The following is a 22,041-nucleotide window of genomic DNA, read 5'->3' on the forward strand; positions in this document are numbered from 1 at the left end:
CAAATCCTAAGTGATAATTATACACTAGTATAATGAATAAGTACTGCTGAATCTTCCAGACAGGATGCATATGCTCCGTTCCAAAGTTTACAGACTTAAAGACCCCTTGACACATATTTGCATCATGTCATTAAATATTTGGATCTCTGATTCAGCTGAAAGAATAAAAAGCTCAACGATACAAGCATTTTATACCTTTGCTAGATAGGAGAAAAGGCACTACTTATTAATGGAAATAATTTATTAGAAGAAATTACAGCTCCTTTAGGAGCCTTTATAGGTTCCTTTATTTTAGACACTAAACAAAAAATTTGGAACTTTGGGCCAAGCATAGTTCAACAGCAACAAAAATAAACCTATGGCCATATTCTTCCTAAAAGTTGGTAAGAACTGTCATACTCTGTTGATGTTTGTCAGCAGACAAATCTGTCAAGCCTAGGCGTCAGAACTCAAGACATATTCCTTTATTCCCATAACGAACTTTACAGCTCTAATTTGACCTGCAGTCACCACAAATGGAGCAGAACAGTAAATACGGGCATCTGCATGACTTAGGCAGCAAGATTAGTATTTTTTTCTTTAGGACATGCTTTATGAGTCCAGGAAATAACTTATGAACTCTGGATATCCATATAGTGGAGCTAAAGGGAAGCCCTTCTCATAGATAACAGGATCTCTGCATGAAATGTCTCCAAAGCCAGTATTCAGTTTTGCATAAGAAAATACCCTGGTGAGAAAGTTCTCTACAGTAACATAGTCATATAACACCTGCAGAGATATTGGCAAAATCCGTTTGGATTTCTCTGACGATCCTCACGTCTACATAAGAGGAGATATGTAGATGTCTCACTTTTTATTTTCTTTTAATTTAAATATAGAAGTGGTAACTTCCTAAAAGGAAACTCTATGAATGTACTTGTCTCCTATATAGCTTCATCATAAGCTTCAATGGGCCAAGTAGACCACCAGGATCCCATCCTCTCCTGTACAATTCCATGTCCTAAACTTAGGACTGCTACCTCACAATCTTATCCTGCTGCTTGGATTCCATAGTCAACAACAGAGTATCACAAGAGAATAGACAAGTCCTTGGAGACAGACCAGCCGGTCAGAAGAAAAAAGGAGGTTGCACTGTGAAGAACCATTGCACTGGTGGTGTAAAATGGAGGCCCTGGTATTCTAAGGAGGCAGAGAAGGTAGCTGTAGTAAAGCCAAGATACCAAATGGTTACCTCAAGATGCCCCTTTAATTAAAGCATAAGCAATGCATGTAGCCTTACATGTTTTCTTTGAACATATTTCCCATAATTTTAGCTTTCCTCCTTACCTGTTTTCTTGTCTAATTTAGGGTTTATATAAACAATAGTTCAACTGAACCAAAGTCACCATAGTCTATTGTTTGACTGGAGAAAGGGAAAAAAACCCCAGCAACTATGTACCCTACCATTTTAAATAAACACATTAAATACAGTAAATGCAAAGCAAGGGAGCAGAATGTTAAGTGGAGTGTTATGAGGTTTTTTAACAATTTAATGAATGGAAGACCACCTGAGATATTCAGCTTGCTATTAGTACAGTGAGAGTTATTATACCAGCACATGAATATGTATGCAGTCAAACTCCTCAGGACAGTGTTCCATGTCTAAGATGAAAAGTGGGGTAGAAAGCCCACAAGAAGCTTCACACATCAAAAATGGCAGCCATCCACAGCCCACTCCATTGTGGAACAGGGCTGCATAGCCCACAGATAGCAGAGGCACACTTTCTGCCACTTAATGCTGCCTAACGCATACCAAAAACTTTCACAGATCTCAGGTGACTTGAGCACAACAGGTCACCATTCTTATTACAGGTTCTAAAAGTTACAGAGAAAGGTGAAATCTAACAGTGTGGAATCCATTTGAATGATGAAATCCTTATTTTCCCTTCATACCTTATTGAAAATATTCCATAAGGAGGAAGGAAAAGCCAAATTATAAGTAAATTTAAGTCAGAAGTTCACCTAGGGAGCTGATTGCCGTTTTTGAATTTGCAGTTGAATTTGTTTCTTCATGTTGTTTTGAGAGGCAGTAGCAAATCTATGCAGATTGCCTGCACCCTCTTGAGTAATATCAAATACAGTATATCCTAATGCTTATCTTAGAAGAAGCTCCAATGCAGCTAACAAGTATTTCCCAATGTTTACATATAATTTGCAAACTCAATTCCTAGGCCAATATGTTGCTACAAAAAGCACCCTTCTTTTCTTTTTTTTTTTCTTTTTTTTTATTGACTTTTGGGAATGGAAATCAAAGTGCATTATCAAAGCAAATAACAAAGTGAGTGACTACAAAATTCTTTCAGGAAAAGTACTTAGAGGCTATTCCAATCATTCTTGCCTAATCTTACTGACTCTCTTCAGGGGGGTTTAATTGGAGTTTTCAAATGCTACAGAGAGGAGGAAGTTTGTACATAGTAACTTGAAAAATTATTCTTTCATCCTTGACATAAAGAAATTGTATTCTGCATTTTTTGTAAAAACCTACATTAAGATTCTTCTGAGAAGGATTTATTTTCACTTTAAAGTTAGAAGAAGTAAACTGAATTACATCTCTATAGTGATATGGATTTTAATGATGTGCCAGAAAATAAATATAGCAATATTGATGCTTTCGATGGCAGCAGATGTTGCACAGTAAGTTAGAGCCTTTCAAATTTGTTTCTTAAGATGATGGCACTTCTTCAGAAGTCACATTTTTAAACAATACTGTATTTTCTCTAAAGGTTAATCTAAAATAGTACAAGAAAGCATTTTTTAAATGTTGAATTAATTATTAATGATATTTTTATTTTTCAAGGCCGGGTCTCTGCAATTTATTAGCAGAAAGAAATTATAAAGTTGGAAGAGGTAATTTAAAAATTTTTAAATTATTTTTTCATAGGGGTTAAAACTCATAATTCTTTGCCAAGCCACTGACCACGCTAAGGTTTCTGTATGCATTTTGTGTAAATTATACTCATTTTTACCTCTTTTACTTTTCAGATTTGAGATACCTAGACCAAATGCAGTCACAGAGGATGCCAGCTGTTTCAGCCTTGTCTTTAAGTTTTGGTATAGGAGATAATTCACACCATTATTCACATCAATTTCTTAGCAATCTTTCATTGATTTGAATTTGGATCATAGCAGTACCAATATATCCTAAGACAAGTTTTGTAGGAATAGAGAGAGTACATTTGAATCAGGATGCATTCTATTGAAAGAAAATAAATAAAATAAGATTTCAAACAAATATTTTAATAATTGAAAATAAATCTCTAACATATATAAAGGATTGTGTTATAGACTGGCTTTAAGTACCTAATTTAACCAAATAGTCAACCTACCTCATAGTTAAATTAAAATGTTCAAATTAACACCTTCCTCAGAAGAAATGGTAAAAAAAACCCCAAAACCTGAACCAAAACCACGTTTGGTCTTAATCTGACATACCAACTGTGCCTGGTTTTACAGTTTTATGATAGAACATCTGTGTTCACTGATGAGACACACAATGACAGGATTTTTACGTTTATATATATTGAGGAATCCATTCAGTGCCCATATCTCGGTGAGCAGCTGCAGTGGGAGCCTCAGGTTGAGCTCTGGGAGCCCAAAGCAAAAGGCTGGGAATCGCTGACCCTTTGCACAACAAAGGGCCTGGGGACCTGTGGCCTCGCCAGGAGATGGGACACTTGGAGACACAGCAGGAGCCAAGGGTTCCAGACTTTTCTGTGCTTACACTGTGTGGGAATAAAAGCCCAGGGGGGGTCCTTTGTTCAGGGTTCCTCCTCAGAGGCACCAGCTCAAGCTGGTTTTCTCTTATTTAGTTGTTGCACCAAGACCAGTTCATCTGAGACTCTGCTGTGGGAAACCTGGATTTGAGCCAGCTCAGAAGCCTGGTGTGACTGTGTGAGTGTGGGGCTGTAGCTGCCAAGGCACCTTGGTCCCAGCACAGGTGTGTGGGTGGGACTGAGTTACTCCTGGAGGGACAAGCAGGGAAGTTTCCTTACCATATAAACACTTATGCACACACCAAGCACAGGAGCATTTAGAAGATAAATGCCAGACTTCATGAATGATTTTTCATAGAGCTGAAGCTACTCCAGTGCTATGAACAACAAATAGAGTGTGTTAAGTGTGCAATGCTTTTAGAGTATCTCCCAATGTGAGAGAAAGACGAGTGGCATTGAGGCTCCTTAAGTTAAGGCAGATCTTGAATAAACAATTTCACTTGTATTGTCTTGATACCTGGGTGAAAACTGAAGTAGGTGCAAACTGCCAAAGATGAGCATTTACAAGATCATACCAGTCTCATCCATCATTTATGACAGGCAGAACAGTTTTCCAGTGAAGTTTGTATATGTATAGTCAGAGGCTTCTCTAGCATACGTCATGTTCACCAGATGACCCACAGCCATGAGTTTCTGCTGTTCCTGAGTTAAGGTTTAGTTCAGATCAGGATGTTTGGCTAAGAAGTTGACATGATGAAACCATGTAAGAAAATCAGGAAATAACATATAAATGTTGAGTTGATGATAAAACAAGATGTAAGAGGAAAAATACTTATACAGTATAAAAAACTAATCTGAAAAACCACAGTGGTCAGTAAGACACAAGGGAGATCAACATTTCCCCATCTGACTTTCAGTTGCTTGATTAGTTTATTGAGTATTTTAGTGAGAATTAGTCTTCAGTATCTACTGTGTGAACTTGTCAATAAATATCTTTCTTTCAGAGTTCCTCTGTGAACATTAAAGGACATTTCAACATAAACGACCTAAAGAAGAAGAGCTACATGTCAGTCTGCCTAATGGATAGCATGTGAACCTGTCAGCACTGTTAACATACCCAATACATGCTGGAAAATTCTGCTTTACCATTGTAAAAATGTACAGCCTGTTATTTATACTGCCAGTTCCGGTGCTTCTGTTCCTGCTCCACTTGTGCTGCTCTTCTCATGAATGTGACCAGGAAACCATTTCAATATCTGAGGCCCATTATTGTGTTTTCCTCATTCTTTGAGATGAACCATACAAAGCTAGCCATCCTGAAGTAGGTTCAAATCTTCTGGATATGCAAAGCGTTGACCAGAGCACCCAAAATTGACAAGAAGTTGCTCATTACTTGCTGAAGTTTTCCAACATATTGCTCATACAAACCAGCCATTCCAGGGCTGGTGTGTGCCATGGATTCCATTACAGTAATAACTTTCTTGGCTACAAAAGACAAAGCCTTTTTATAAATCCTTCAGCCATTCTCAGCAGCAGTCACAGAATTAGTGTGACCAGTTATCACATTTGGATTCCCCATCTGGGAATCTATTCCCCATATGCACATCTGGGAACTAAATGAGTCTGGGATTGCCATATATTGTCATGCACTTGGATCTCATGGCTGTGTTGATGGGGAAGGCAGACATGCCACTGCTGTTTCCAAGAATGTGAAGACATGAGGTGGACTGTACCCATAGATGGAGCAACATCATCCTGAAACCAGTATTGCTTCTTTTGTGTCCTATGTATATGAGGCTGATGGTGTCTACATACCTGTCTGCATAGTTATGGCATGATGACTGGCAAGGCTGTATTTTGGTCATGAGACACTTACACGTTATTTCCTGACTTTCAATGGACATCAGGGAGCCAATTTGCATAATAGATTTGGGATTTTTAGGAGTTTTGCTGTCAAGGGCTACTGTTAACAAATAGAGAATGGATCAAAATTAAAACCATTGTCTCAGCCAATGAAATTTTGTAATAGAAGGAACTATTTTGTTTACTCCATCAGGAAATCTGCTTGAAAACTTGCATTCATAAACTGCCACAATGGAGTAGGCTAACTTTGGGAGTATGAATCCCCCCTGGGCCAAATCCACAGAGGACAAGGAGTGCCCAGAGACGTCAGATTTGAATTAAAACCTTCAGAAAATCCAAAATACAGAAATCCACACAGACATGAAGTAGAAATACAAGTCTAACTTTAAAGAAATAGAGGATATTTAAGTGCCTTAAAAATAAGAGCCTGTGTTAGTAAGTAAGAAAGAGACCTAGTACCTAGTTTATAGTCCAGTGATATTGCCTTTTGCAAAGTTAGTTAAATTCTAGTCGTAATAAAAATAATGTAGCCTTGCTAGAAATTCCTAGAAGGAACAGATAGAACTCGAAGCATAGAATTTGTGTTAGAATTTACAAAAATTAACACACATCAATTTTAGCCCAGGATTGGTCCAGCAAGGATATAGAAAATTCGTGTATGTACCTGATCGGCTAATAATAGAATAAAAATGCACTACTTTGAGAACACACACACAGGACTCACAAAAACACTGATGCTGCTGTTGTTGCTACTGCATAGACGGGTACTGATAAGAGCCTCACGGGACAAGGACTGCTGAGGCCTCTGCTACTGCTGTGGCTGCTGTTTTTGCTTGGGACTTAGACACTTTATATTACAAGGCTTCTGTGTACTGCTATGGACTCTAATAACTTTGCCTTCATGGGACTGATTTAATGATGAAATAAAGGTATTCTTTTACAATTACCCAGATTCTAGTCTTCAGTGAAGACGAGCCGAAATCTCGACGACAGCAAACCAGTGGAACAGTGTCCTTTTTTTAATTTAACTTTTGGTACTGATTGTAGACAGTCAAATTTTTCTTCCACATTTTTTTAAGTGCTCTAACCATTATTTTGCTACTTAAGTAGCACTTGCACAAACAGAAAATCTCTTCCGACTGCATTTTTTCAGTGAAGGGCATAATGAGTTTTGTCTTTAGTGGTGAATTTAGTGCTCTAAGCAAAACTATCTGATAGGGTCTTTCAGAGGACTTAGTCACATAGTTTGTGAATCCTGAATCATTGTCAGCAAGAGACCAGAGAAACTCTCATTGTGGTTTACAAACACTTTCCAAAATAATTAATTAATAATTAAACTATTATGACAGAAAATTGAAATTTATCAGTTCTCAGATATTTCTAACAGCACATTTCTATGGACTCAGCTAACCATTTTTCATAGTGTATTAAAATATTCCTGGGTTTACCATATGCTTTTTACTAAGGTGTTATTTTTACCCCTATGGAGTTTATTATGATAGCAGTTGTGCTGCAGTTTAAGGGTTGGGACCACGCAACACACAGTATCTCACTCCGGTGAGATTCCTCTGCAAGTCTAGAGTAATAGTAACAAAAGTATGGTTAAAATAGACAAAAAGTTGAAGGAAGCACTGCCTGACAGAATTTATTAGATACTTCATAAGTCTATAATTCCCAGTAGTGCTAGGGGTACATATATATTTATGTGCAAATACTCTCCACTGTAGCATAACCTGGCTGTTTGACTTGTATATTGGGTACAGCAAAAATGAAATTTAAGAAAGCATGAGAAAATGAAAAAAAACCCAACTGCCATTAAGGAATTAGTTATCTACACACCAACTATGTGGAAAGGAACCAGTATCCAAACAAGAAGTTTTACCAAAAGGCAGGAGATAAATTAACTGTAAAGTGGAGTCAAATCTTAGTCTGTTGAGAGTAATAGAAAAAATTTCCATTGTTCTCAATGGGATCAAAATTTAGCCTACAAGTTATGTGACATTCATTAAAATATTCATAAGTTGTAATATAAGGTTGAATAGAAATATAGTTCATATTTCATTAGTTTGTCAAGGTGAAAATTAATGGAGTATAGATACCTCAGGTTTAAGAGCAGCTTTTTTGCTTGTATTTCACATTTCTCTCCTTGACCCCTTTACACTTTCTGGGTCATGTAGAACAATCATACCATTTAATTTGCAATGCCTGTCAAAAAACTCTGGCAATACAGCTGAATGGAGAAAGACGTGTTCCAAGTTTTGGAGTATTGAAACAAGCAAATGTCACTGATTTAGAAATCCTCCTTATGCAGGGCTCTGTGCCAGCAACCATAGTTTCACCATTCAAAATGATTGCATCAAGTTGCACATGACCAGCAGCACTCAATACAGCATCATGACCTGCAGGAAACCATTCAATTTGTAAAAGGTCAAACATTCTTTGCCTTAAGCTTTTGAAATGAAGAAGAGAAAACAATTTCAGGGCTATTTACTACCCAGCTCTCTGACAGCTTTTGTCCTAGCTTCCTGTAAGAGATATTTGCTTTTATCGTTACAATCCTTTGAGTAAATATGATGCTTGTGGCAAAAAAAAAAAAAAAAAAAAAAAAAAAAAAAAAAAAAAAGCATTTGATTGTTTTCTTTGAATTATAAAGCTTTCATCTTGTTTCTAAATTCAGAAAGACTGCCTGGAATTGCTTTTTTCTTTAGAGTTAATGACTGATGTTCTTTGTATACATTCTAGGTAGTCAGATAATCATAGAACAATACTATAAATGTGGAAACAAATTTATAATAGCTTTACTACTGATTTAAATATAACCACTCTCAAAATCAAACTAAAACTTTTATTGCCATAGGTCCAATTTTACATTGCTCTTTCCTATTACAACACCTATGCTGCTGTCTCTGGGGGAAAACAAGATGGAAACTTCCTAGAGTTCTGTTTAAACACAAATGTACATACATGGGCAATATGATGTCTAAATATTCAACTGAGTGCAGAAAGAATCCTAAATTATCAGGCATAATAAGCGTACAAAACCTACTAAGGCAGGCCAACCCCCTAAATAAAAATAAACAATGTCGTGGTCACATTCTCGTGCATTTTATTATGAGAAAAATTTATGACACACCTATGGTGAACTTAAAGAGGTTTTCCAATGTATTAGAAAGTCATGGCACAACAGAAAACTCTTGGGTCAAAACTTTGCTAATGGGAAAGGGAGGCATGGAATGACAAGAAGCATGTATGCCATAAAAGGGGTAAGTTAGCACAAAATATTGGTAACACTTATAATAATAAAACCCAAAATATGCTATATACCAGGATTATCATTCCTTTGCATAGGCATTCTAATTCTTCCCTCAAAACAGAAAAAGCTTCTACAGTATCCAGCAATACTTTTCTTTCCAACATTTCCCTTGTTGTTCCTGCTGCTTCCTTTTAAAAGCATCCCTAAAGCACCATCAGGTTTATGATTCCATAAATCTGCAAGAAAGAATTACAGTGCAATAATGGTCATCTGCCTCTAAATTAAAACTGTATCATAACATTGGGGGCTGGTATCTATAAACTTGTTAAAGCCTGCAAATAAAACATTAAAAGAAGGAAAAAATATTTCTCCAACATGATGTATATTATATAATTATGATGTTAGTAAAAGCCTTCAGTGCAACCAGGAGAGAAAAATAAAGAATAAAGAAGTTTGAAATAAGATGGTTATTTGTTTGTAGTTTGCATCTACGTATATGATACCTGGGAATGTTACTGAAATTAAAGCTAACAACTGGTTTTCACAATTAATGCAAAATAATTACCTGGTTTATTGATGAGATATACTCTGGCGAAGGGTGCAAATCTGGAAGGAATGAGAATGTATTAATAGGTCTGTATATGTACCCATAAAAGAGCTAACCAATAAACTTGGGAAGAATCACAGGAGTTTAGATTCCACTCAGTAACCTCTGTTCACCTTTTCTGCTGCCTTGATGCAGTGCTGGTGTGTAATAAAGTTTTATACTGAATATATGTTAAAAATTGGTATATTTATACTGAATATATGTTAAAAATTCATCTATTTCTGATCTTTTTTCAGTATTCGTATGTGTAAGTATTCAGTTTCTTCATGCCAGCATTTTCTCATAGAATCTGTTTCATTTAGGTGTTTCCAATAATTTCTGTTAAAAAAGGTATTCAGAGCTTTAAATATCATCTAGACTAGGGTTTAGCTACCCATCCAAGGTAGTCATGAATAGTGCATTGTTTTTTGTTGAATCATTAAAACATGTACATGTGGATTTTCTCCACTGGATTGTAAACTTGTCTAGTTTACATTAGTTTTTTCATTGTAAAAGTGAATGAATCATGCCTTCCCTGAGGTCACCTTGGAGATCCGTGGTTTAATTAATTCTATGCCAAAAGGATCAGGCATTTAGTAGGACACTGATAGGACATTGAAATTTGACTGTAGAGGAATTAGTGTTGTACAGAATATTCTTCTGAATTCTTTTCATTATTACTTCATTTCATTATGTTTCATGACAATTGAAATTCCTTTCAATATTGTCATGATCTAGAAGTCTGAATTATCTTTGTATCACAATGGTCTGTCACTTTGAGTGCTGGTATTGCCTTTGTTTGTGGAAGAAGCCATCTGACTAGGGTTAATATAGACTTAAAGTTGCTGATTGCAAGACAATGGGTCCAGGATCTCCTAAAAAATAATAATTCAGTGGAAATCTCTTTCTTGTACTGACAATTCAATGATCCCAAGTTGCCATTTTGGTCCCATAGAAAAGTAAAGTTCAAATGATTTAGTTTTAGTTTAATATCATGCTATTTATTTTCATTTTAGGAACGTTTGAGATGCCTATTCCTCTTAATTTATGGTATCATATTAATTACATCTAGATATACTAACTAAAATAGCCTCAGGCAAATGGTAGGAACGTCGCCCTTTTTTTTTTTTTTTTTTTTTTTTTTTTGAGATTTGCCAATAGCAGCTTTTGGATACAAACACTGAAGTTGAACAAGATGACGCTTGTTGTTGGAAGATACAGGGACTCCTGTGAATTATAACACAAGTTCATTTCCATAGAAATATACAATAGTTTGGGTTGGAAAGATCCTTCTGCAATAAGCAGAGGCACTTCAAGTGGATCAAGTAGTTCAGAGCTCTGTCCAGCTTGACCTTTGCTGTTTCCAGGGATGGGGTATCTACCAGCTATCTGGGCCACCTGTTCCAGTGTTCACAACTTTAATTGTAAAATTTGTCTTGCTTTTATCTTGCCTAAGTCTTCCTCCTTCTAGTTTACAACCATTAGCCTTTGTCCTATCACTACAGCCCATACTAAAAAGACTATTTCCATCTTTCTTATAAGCCTGCTTTAAGTACTGAAAGGCCCAAAGAAGGTCTCCATGGAGATTTCTCTTCCCCATGTTATACCACCCCAGCTCTCTCAGCATTCTTCACAGGTGAGACTGTTCTTACAGGTCCATGTTGTTCTTCTGCTGGGAACCTCAGACCTGGTCACAGTACTCTGTGTGGGATTTTATGGGAGTGGAGTAGAGGGGAAAAATCTCCTCCCTGGACCTGCTTCCCATACTTCTTGTTATGGAGCCCAGGATATGGTTGACTTTTTGGGTTGCCAGTGCACATAGCCAGCTCATGTCCAGCTTTACTTCCAGCAGCACCCCCACCCCAAAGTCATCCTCCACAGCATTGCTTTAAGTCCTTTATTCCTCAGTCTATATTGATACTGGGGCTTGCCCGCACCCAGGGGATGCACCTTGCCCTTGGCATTATTGAACCTCTTGAGGTTCCCATGGGCCCACTTCTTGAATTTGTCCAGGTGCCTGTGAATGGCATCCTGTCCTTCAGATGTGTCAGCCATACCACTCAGCTTGGTGTTATCTACAAATCTGTTGAGGGCGCACTCGATTCCATTGGCTGTGTCTTTGATGGAGACAGTAAACAGTACTGACTTCAGTATAGCCCCCTGAGGGACACCCCTCTTTGTAGAATTCAGAACAGGTCAGGCAGAAAATTTATTATCTATGATCATAGTGAGAGAATACTCTGGCTACATTTTCCCCTCTGCTTTCCTGTTCTCTTCAGAGTGATTGCAGAAAGACCCAGACTATGAAGTGTTTCAGAAAAAAAAAAAAAAAAAGTGAAAAAAAGAATATTACAATTTAAAAAGTCAGCAATCCATGCCTGGGACAGCCTTCCTAAGCAGCTTGTTTACTGTCTCTACTCTAAGAAGGAATAAAACAGTAAATAATACGCAAATACGGAGAGATGTCTCTTGGTGGACTCTGTAGGGATGGCACATCAGTTGTTACCTTATCTTAGAAATGGTCATTGACAGCTTTTTGTCAAAAAGGGTGATTCTTTTTAGTTAGGATAAACTTAAACAATTCTCTCATATCTTGTATATTAATAATTTTACCACTGCACTATCTTTGATGGTAGTTATGTTATGTTAAGGAAATGAGAAAAAAAAAAAAGAAAAACAGTGAAGTCCTCCTCTGTCATCCATTCCCTAAGCTCAAGACATGTACACAGGAATAAACAATAAATATTTGATTTACAAACCAAATTTAATGCTTTTTTTCAAAGGCCAAGTTTAGAATTTGAGGACTGTAGTGATATGTAATCCAGTAGAAGCAAGACACCTTATCCTATACCTGAATATAGCTGTTACCACAAACTTGCTCTGTTTCACTCTTCACTCCACAGCTTTGCTTACTCATCTTTTCCATATTTATTTTCTTTGTCTTTTTTGATCTTCTCCTCTCTTGCCTTTTCAAGTAAAGTAGCAAATAATTCATTTGTAACAGTCTCTCACTTGGATTAGTGTTTAATTGATTTTCCAACTTGTTAAAGGGATGTCTTTCAAGATTTCTGCTTTTTTCTTCCTCTTGCCTGAATCCCACTTAACTTTTCTGAGGAAAGTAAAAATTTTTTAGAACTTCTGAATTTCTTGTGTTTAAACATTACCTTCATAACCTGTCAACTTTTACTGCTGTCTTTGCAAACTTATTGTATTCTTCTTTCACAGACAACATTCACATAAAAAGCCGTATGTTATATCACTTTGTTGAACCATCTTGAAGTAGCTGGTGATAATCTTTTTTTTCCCCAAGAAAACAGAGAGAAACAGAGAGAATTCATTGCTTTATATCACTTGTTAATGAAAATGAAGAGCACCAAATTCTCAAGAAAAATTGTTATTTGTCAAGACGGCCTAGGAGGAGGAAATATCATCTAAGGTTTTGTACAATATTTCTTTCGAGGGTGAGGGGTCCTGCAAGTCTCTTTAATATTCTGTATAAAATAAAGCAAGAAAAGATGAGGAGTTACTGTTTTCTTGCCTGATGTTTTGGGAGTCATGTTCTGTCCCTTCATGCATTCTGAATACATCAGCCCAGGTAGAAAACTCCCACTCTTTATTTTATGGGTGTAATTCTCAGGTATTATTTTGTATATTATGTTCTTGTATATCATAAATATATATGCATACATAGAGAGGATTTTTTTTTAACTACCAGCACAGTAAAAGGGCTTCAACACTTGTCCCTGCAACAACATTATGAGAAAATAAAAGGTTTATTTATTAAGAACATTTTTAACAACTATTATTGCATGACTGCCCTTAGGATCCTGATATCCAAATTACTAGTTACAAGGCATTTGTCTTACATATTTTTCTACTGGACCAGTACAAACTGAGTAAACAAGCTAAAATCTAAAATTCATTGGAAAGTGGCAAAAAATCTCTCTGTGTCCCCTAAAGCACCTTTTGTGAATACAGCAGAAAAATAATACTCGTTCTCTTTACTGTCCACTGAAAGCAAAACAGACCTGTAATTTAATGTGAAAGAAACAAATCCTCAAGTTACATAATTCAGACCTAGATAGCAAATATCAAGAAATCAGTACTACATATCAAACCCAAATTATCTAATAAAATGCAAAACAATCACATAGCAAGGAAAATTGGACTGATAAATCTGAGATACTAAATATGACCATAATTGGATGATCTTTTAATTACTTTTTAAAAAATAGCATATAATTCTAAATCATAACTATTTTGTCTTTTTTTTAAAAAAAATCTTTTTTCAGTGCTTTTTTTGTACTTGGAAATAATAGAATTGTTAAAAAATCTGACACAAAGAACACTAAGTTTTCCCCCATTGCTTACAGGTGTTTGTGGGCAGCTGAGAATCTGATTTTTCAGATTCCGCCCCCTCAAGCGCCTGAATGGCAGCTTCGACAGCGTTTCTCTCGGCAGAAACAGTCTGCAAGGTATTTACAAATTTTTTCTCGACTGCCGCCGTTTTCAGCATGAGTTTCCTGTCTCTGCCGCCTGAAATTGCTGCTGTCATTTTCCCCTCTTCTCGTGGCTCACAGAGTCAAGTGTTTTAAGTCACTTTCTTTTAGTTTTTCACCTCTCATTGAGAGGAAATTCGGCAAAAGCCGCGTGGCCGCATTCAATCCTATTTCTATGTTACTTTACTTATCTGTTGTTTTTCACTGCGGCTCTCCTTCTCCCGCGATGGTGGCACCTCCGTCGCGGACTGACTTCTTCACTTTGTCCAATCTCGGGTGGGCTGAGCATGGAGGTTTTATTTAGAATCTTTGCAGTTGTCATATCTCTCTCGGCTACTGCCTCTCTGAGTATCTTTTGCCAACACCGCGCACCGGCATTTCAACTTCTTGGAGGTTCGGAGGTTGCCAGTACTTTAATTTCTTCTTCACTATGATAACGCGCTGCCTCCTCCTCAAGCTTGACTTTTTCCTCTAGGGGTAGAGGATCGGAACTTAAAAGTGAATTTGTCACCTTTTTTGGTGGTGCCAGTGGTGCCGAAGGAATGACCACATTAGAGGTGGCTGGGGGCAACACGACTTGGCTATGTCCCAACTGAATTACACTTTCGGGGAGGCTTGGGGAATGAGAGGACGAAGCAGCCATGGTATTTAAGGGAGCTGCTGCTGAAAGCTCTCCGGAAGCATTTAAATATTGATTGGCCTGCTGAGTGACCTTTTGTTCTACTAGGTGTGGTTTTAAGCAGTTTATTACTTGTTGCCATGGCCAAGAGAGTTTTCTGGCTGCTTTATCTTCATCTATTACCAATGCCCGCAATTTGTCTCCAAAATTCCCCCATTCTTCTACACAAAATACTGTGTTAGGGTCACTAAAAATCCTTTTGCCATCCCAAAGGCTAATAACCTTGCTAATTCTTTTTCCAGGTCTAAGTGTTGTATTTTTCACTTTTCTAAAAAGCATTGTAACAACTCATATGCCGCCTGTCTCTCCATTTTCCCTTTTTCCTTGCTCGAGCGTACGGCAGCCTTACCGCATTTAGGCGCAAGACAGGCGACTCCGGGCTGCGAGATCTCCCTCTTTAGGGCTGATCCAGATGTGAGGACGGTGATCCTAGTCCTTTGCCATCTGCCAGGGGCTGTGGCTGGCGCTTTCCCAGACTCACGACGAGCGTAGCATCAGAGGAAGATTCCTTGAATTCCTTGAATTCTTTGAATTCCTCACATTCCTCACATGGGGCACCATATATTGCTATTTCTCGCCGGGAAGACTGCACATAATTAATATGATTGATAAGCAAGCTTCCCTTTATTGATCAAAAGGCACACATTATATTGAGGCTACTTATTATTATGCATACTTGTTAATATTTGATTGGTTAAAGTAAAAGAAAACGATATACTTGTTGATATGTGATTGGTTACAGTAAAAGAAAATTATATTTGGAGCTGTTCCTGTTTTCACCAAGCTTCTCCTTCAGACTTCTCAACCCCAACGCTTTGTTATGGTAACACAGCTGCATTCAAGGTCATGCTGACCTCCGCCTGGCTCCTGTGTGAATGCAGGTGATCTTCAGCAAAGCTCTCTCATGTCTACGTGGCCTTGGTCATGTAGCCATTCCTCAGCAGGTGTTACCTTTAAAGAACACTGAAAGCTTCCAAAGATAGCTAATGTCAAAAGTGGGATCTAATTCTCTTTCCTTGCTGTAGGACCATTTTTAAAATTCCTTCAAATTAGGTTTACTATTCTGCTTCATTGCTTAATGAGGCCTCAGATTAACCTAAAAAATGTCAATAGATCATAAACTCTTCTATTCATGCTCAAAAGTGCATTCAAACAATTTTACCGACTGCTGAGTTTTCAGTATTATCAAATGTCTGATCTATCTTTGTGCATTTACTAAATAATTTAAGAATATTACATTGACTTATTATACATTATTTTGAAGCATATAGCATGTATAGTTATATTACAATTTCTCAAGCAGGCAAAAACTTCATTTGTTATTGGGAAGATATGAATAACGTGATTATTAACAGAGCACACAAGGTAGCTTTTACACAAAAAAGCTTTGCCTATACAAAAACATGTTTTTAAACATGTTTCTGTGTATACCAAGACTCTAAACTGCATCTCATTGTCCTCCTCTAAGATTTGAAACTAGCCTGTAGCACTCAGACAAAAGAGGCAGAAAAGCCTTACTGTTTTTATTCTTAATTGATGGCAGAGTGATAAACAAATCTGCACAATTAGCAGATAGAAAAGGTAATGGACATGAGATTTGGCTGAAGTGCATTTGCACTGTACAAAGGAAGAGGATGGCCCTACACCCCCTGAGGAGTCTATCCAGTCTGTTTATCTTTCTATGCAGCCTTTTGTATTGGTTATACTACAGGCATTCTCAATAAGATGTGATTTTTCAGTTTTTGTTGTCCTACTTACAACATAACCATTCAGTGGTATTGATAGGGAATACTTTTATGCTCATTTGAGAGAAAAAGTGATTGACAAAACATTCTTATATAGTGGAAGGTTCTCTGTGTTCGTCTTGCAGGACTTCATAATGTCAGATAGTATTTTCCACAAAGTGATGACCAGTATAGCCAACTCATAAAGTATTACCACAGTTCACTGCGAACAGACCTTCAGCATCATGAAAGTTTGGGCATTGTTTTACCTCTCACCTCAGTTGTTTGTTTGCTCTAAAGAATTAAATGATGTCTGACCTTGTCCTCTGAAAAATAGGTGTAGGTAATTACCCCCAGGTCATGGATCTTGATGGAAAAAGGAATCTAAGATATGCTAAAAGGAAGCAGAATGCTCTCTGTTTAACCCTCACTATTTGCTGAATTTAGCTGCTCCATGTTTGCATTAAAGTTTTTTAGGGTGGCACCCCAAAGAGCTTCTTTTTCTTAAGAATTGATTATACAATTCTTCCAAGATTATATCCAGGCACCCAGCAAATAGTTAGAAAATTAAGACACTGCCTTGAGGCAGGGCAGCCCAGCATAAATCCTGACTTGAACAATCAAGCTGAAGAATTGTGAGCACAATGGATTTGAAATGCATTTGACATTAGAAATTTTAAATGGAATATGAAATTAGATTTGTGATGCCTGCACCAAGTTAATTCTAACTCCACACTCCTATGTGCAAATATTTGTGTCTATGCTAATTTTTGTCTTTCATTGGATAGTTCAAGAAAAATGTAGTGGAACTGGCAGACTTAGCAGGCATAAAGAAGGGACAGAAGGAGTTAATTTCAAGGTATTATAAATTCTTCTTGTTCATCTTCAGATCAAGAGATTTTGATAGGCACAGCAAAAAAAGAAGATGAAAATTTCCTTTGAAGTAAGGGAAGTAAAATACACTTCAAATTCAGAAAAGTCAGAAACAATTCTGATAAAGAATTGAAACAGGCAAATACCACAGAAGAGATGAGAAACACACTGCTCATAAAAACAGATTATGTTTTCCTTTTGTCAACACAGAATTAATAGCTGAATGCTTTAATGAGGTTTTATTTTACTAAGACTTCATTACATTTTCAAGACATGCTACTAAAGAACATTTATTAACACATTATGAAGTGTTATAAATAATTGAAACTAAGCTGCCATTGTCAGTTGAATAAGTGCTTGCAATTCATTATTATTACATTTTCCCCCCACACTCAATAGTTCACAAAATTCAAGAATTTTCATTAAATATGGAACTCACTACCCGAATACAGACATATCCTGACACTCCCTCACTGAGCTGGCATTCCTGGCTTTGCCAGCTTGGGTCAGGGACTGGTGGTAACTTGCAAGATGGACTCCTCCCTGGGTACACTCTTTCCCTGGAATCTCCTCTGTACTCACCTGCAGAGTGACAGAGTAATTCAAAGAGAGAGATTATTTGCTGAATCTTAACAGAGTGATGCAGTTCTTCTCGGCACAGTAGCATCCACTTCAGAAGTCCTGAGTGTGGGAAGGAGAACTGAAGGGATGTCCTGAGATGTCCCTTAGGAGCGGGCCCCTCAGCAAGTGTTGATCATTGCAAGTGACACAAAAAGGCCCTGATGCCTGTGAAAATAGAAAATATACTACCCCAGATGTTTTCCCTTGTGATTCAATCTCACCCCACACTAGTAGATGGCAGAAGTTTGTTTGTATTTTGATGCTTAGCATGCCTTCTTTACTAGAAAGGCAGTAACTTGTGTATCATTCTGATTGATTCAGCCATTCCTTAATTTAGTTCAGAGTCAATCAATATTTTGTATAATGTGGTGTGTGTTTTGATAAGCAAAGAATTGCCTCCTGAATCACTTCTTGGGCACTGAATATAAAACCACCATATCATTTATTATTCCAGTTTGATAAGCAACTGTTCTTGAATTGGTCATTGATTAAGCAGAGCTTTTGTGTCAGATTACAATAACAACTTGGTTGTTACTCCTTTAAAACAGTAGCTGCAACAATCTAACCAGTTCTTTCATTCCTATAAATTCCAATATTATTTGATATCCAAGACAAACACAACCATGACTATATTTTCTAGTGTTTTAAATGAGTACATTTTTCTTGTTGTATATGCTGTGAAAACACCTAATTCTGTGGTATTTTAGAACCACTTATCAGGGAAGAAGAGTTTAATTTTCTCAAGTGTTACACCTGGAAAAGCCACCTAAAATCTGTAGCTACTGTAGTGAAAATGTGCTATAAATGTATGGTATCATATGGTCTTAGAGAGTTCCATAGGCATACACACCAAAGTGTTTCCCATATTTGAAAATGTGTGTACAGTGTAAAAGTAAGTGTAAAAGATTAAAAATTTCTACAACCACCAGTGTATAAATCACTCTTGTTATTTTTGTTATACGTAATCATACTTTTATTTTTAACAGCATTTATGGAAGGTTTTAATTAATGTTATTAGAAATATAATAATTCTCAAAAGAATTTAAATTTTTACAGATATTTACTTACAAAAAAAATGCAGCACTTTTGATTAGTGTGTAACCTGAAAATCTCATCGATGCTGAAAGGTAGATTGGAGTAGTACATCCCGTTTTATGCTAAGGTAGAAACCTTTTGTTTATACATTTTTATTAGTGAGGTATTCATATGTAAATAAGTTCTCTCTTTCAAGTTTTGCAAATTCAACTCTTTCTGATACTTTTTCTCTAACCTAAATCATGCTGTGCCTTTGGCATCAGAATTTGTTGCTGTGAAAATAAGTATTAAATTATCATACCAAAAAACAAGATTATGACCTCAGATGAGGAATAATGAGGAGGAGTAGATGAAATCTTCTGGCTATGACACACCATCAGATGGGCATAAACAATATTTGAAAAAAATAAAGCCTTTACAGATTTTTCAGATGATAATGTTTAATTGAAGATCTATTGACCTGTTTGTCTTCCCCTGGAAAAGATTATCTTCACCTTTTCCACACACAGAGCATAACGTAAAAACACCCAGAAGGAGGGTAGCTTGAGCACAAGATTTTGAGACATGGAGAGAGGAAATTATTCTTTTTGCCCAAAAGCACTCTGTGAGAAGTTTTTATACAAAGGAAATAAAAACCTGTTCCTTTTTTTACAAATTGATAAACAGTTTTGTGTATCTGCAGTTAAATCAGACACCCAAAGGATAGCTGCAGTGGCCAAGACTTTGGTTGAATTACTAACACTCGCTGAAGAATCCCAGATCAGTGCAGGTTCTTAGACACAGAAATATATTTCATTCTGCAAGGAATGCCATAACTTTGGAACACGGACTATTACGTGAGAGAAAATAAAATTTTTATTCTCTTCCTAGACTGCTGAAATTTCACTATTCAAGAACTATTTACGTTTGTCTGTTCAATCACTCTCAGGCACTCAAGAGCCCATTAAAACTGCTTACAGTGTTTGCTTATCTCAATGACATATTGAGAATCTTTCAAATTGCCAGGTAAAGTAATTAGTTGTGACAGGGCTAAAAATGATGCAGTAATGAATCCTGAAGAAGAGTTGAGAATGGAGGAATGATGCTAAGCTTGGGAAGAAGGGTGGGAAGAATGTGTTTGGAGGAGTTTTTTATTTGTTTCTCACTGTCCCACTCCACTTTAATTTTTTTAATTGACAATATATTCTATTAATTTTCCCATAGTCAAGACTATTTTGAACATGACAGTAACAGATAAGGGAGCTTTCCTAGCTTGTTTTCTCCTGCTATCCTTTTGAAAAGGCGAATTATAGAGGAGCCGGGTGGGTGTTCAGCAGCCGGTCAAAATCAACCTACATCGTTCAGGTAGTTGTCCTGCAAAAACCGGGTACTGCAGACACACATTGAATGATAGAATATTGCATGACTCCTCCATGGGTCACAGACTAACATAACTTTGATTTTTCTCACCTTTGACTCATTTGGAGAACACAAGTGAGATTCAGCAAAGACTGCATAATGCCATATCTGAAACCATTTGTCTCATCTGACACAGAAAGGGAAGAAGGTGAGAGGGAGAAAGCGAAAGTTCAAGAGAAGAAGAGATAAAGAAATGGATGGCTGTGCCTCCCTTTGCTGTGCAGACTGGAGTTGAGACTCTCTTGCCTAAACCTCAACATCTGGTGCCACTCAAGGCCGCTTCATTACTCCTACATTAGGGCATTTGACATCTGACCTCTGACCACTGCTCCAGAAATGACCTCATTTCTGCCACCTGTGTCTGGCTGTCCTGAACATCTCATATAATTTCAAATTGCCCCGAGCACACCCATATATTCAATGAAATCGTGACCCCAATCTTTATTGAATTTAATGGAATGTGAGGCCCTAGCACAAATTTATATATCTTAACCCTCAATTCAATCCCACTTCTATGTTAGTCTCAAACTGAATTCTGCTTCCATAAATCTAATTGTAGATTTCTGGACAATGGCCAGATACAGTCTAGAAACTGTTTAGCTGGATTACCAGGGCACTGTATCTCCCCAGTTCCAGATGAGGAAATGGATTTTTTCCCTAATGTGGCTTTTACCCTTTTCCTGCTTTTCAGCTGCATGGCTATAGAAATTGATGCAAATATCTGTCTTGGCTTACAGTCAGGAAAACATGGAAAATTGCATTCACATATCTAGACCTCTCACTATGTGGACAGAATAAAATTGTGACTTGTTGCTCTTATCAACATACATGTGGTCATTATCAAAATCAAAATAGAAATGTTTCCATTCTAACACTGATGTGCAATGAAACAAAAGTCCAGGCCTCCCTTATTGCAATTTCAGAATTAAAGTCTGTTTTCAGCAGACTGTCATTTGTGTTGTGACATTTTTTGACAAAAAAAAAAAAAAAAAAAGCTAAGCAATGGAAGTAATATTTCAGGATATACACTGAAATGTTGGTTTGTAATTTAAATATTAGACTTGGAACAATTTGTTTTTAATTAAATTTTTAAAAAATGAAACAAAATGCTCCATCTCCTAATAAATTAGAAGCTCTGAATCTTTTGAAGAAAGAAGGAGGAATATACATTTTAAAAATTACATTTATTATTAAATGGAAAATAACTATGTTTCTCAAATAATATAGCATGAAAGTTTATCCAGTTATCCAATCTATATATATGGAGAGCTGTGATATGGAAGGAAGGTGTTTTTATTCTTCCTATTCATCTCTTCAGGTTGGTATTAAAAGTTACATCTACTTTTGCTGACAAAAAAAGCCCAAAAAAACCACACAAAACAAAAACAAAAAGAAAAACAAAAACAAACCCACACAAACAAACCCCAACCTTTTCCCCCCCCATCCCTGCTTTTTTATTGCTGGTAACTCACATTCAGAAAGGATTTAGTTAAGTCCTATTTCTTCTGCTACCTGTAGTACCTGTAATCGTTAGTAGATTTGTACCTAAATTGTAATTTATGAAGCCATTCAGTTACACAGCAGAAACAAGTCTGTAGCTTAGGACATGCTGAGGCCAATAGTAGAAGAAAATGGTGTTCTCTAACTGCAGGAGAAGGTGCAATTTGTCTTCAGATCTTTTACAATGGAGCTGAAAAACAAGAAAAGATCAGAAGAAAGATTGAGATTTCAAAGCTTTTCTTATTGCTGGTTGATTTT

This window comes from Chamaea fasciata, unplaced genomic scaffold, assembly GCF_029207755.1.
Source record: "Chamaea fasciata isolate MVZ Bird 193981 ecotype frontalis unplaced genomic scaffold, bChaFas1.0.hap1 SCAF_3, whole genome shotgun sequence".
NCBI lineage: Eukaryota > Metazoa > Chordata > Aves > Passeriformes > Sylviidae > Chamaea > Chamaea fasciata.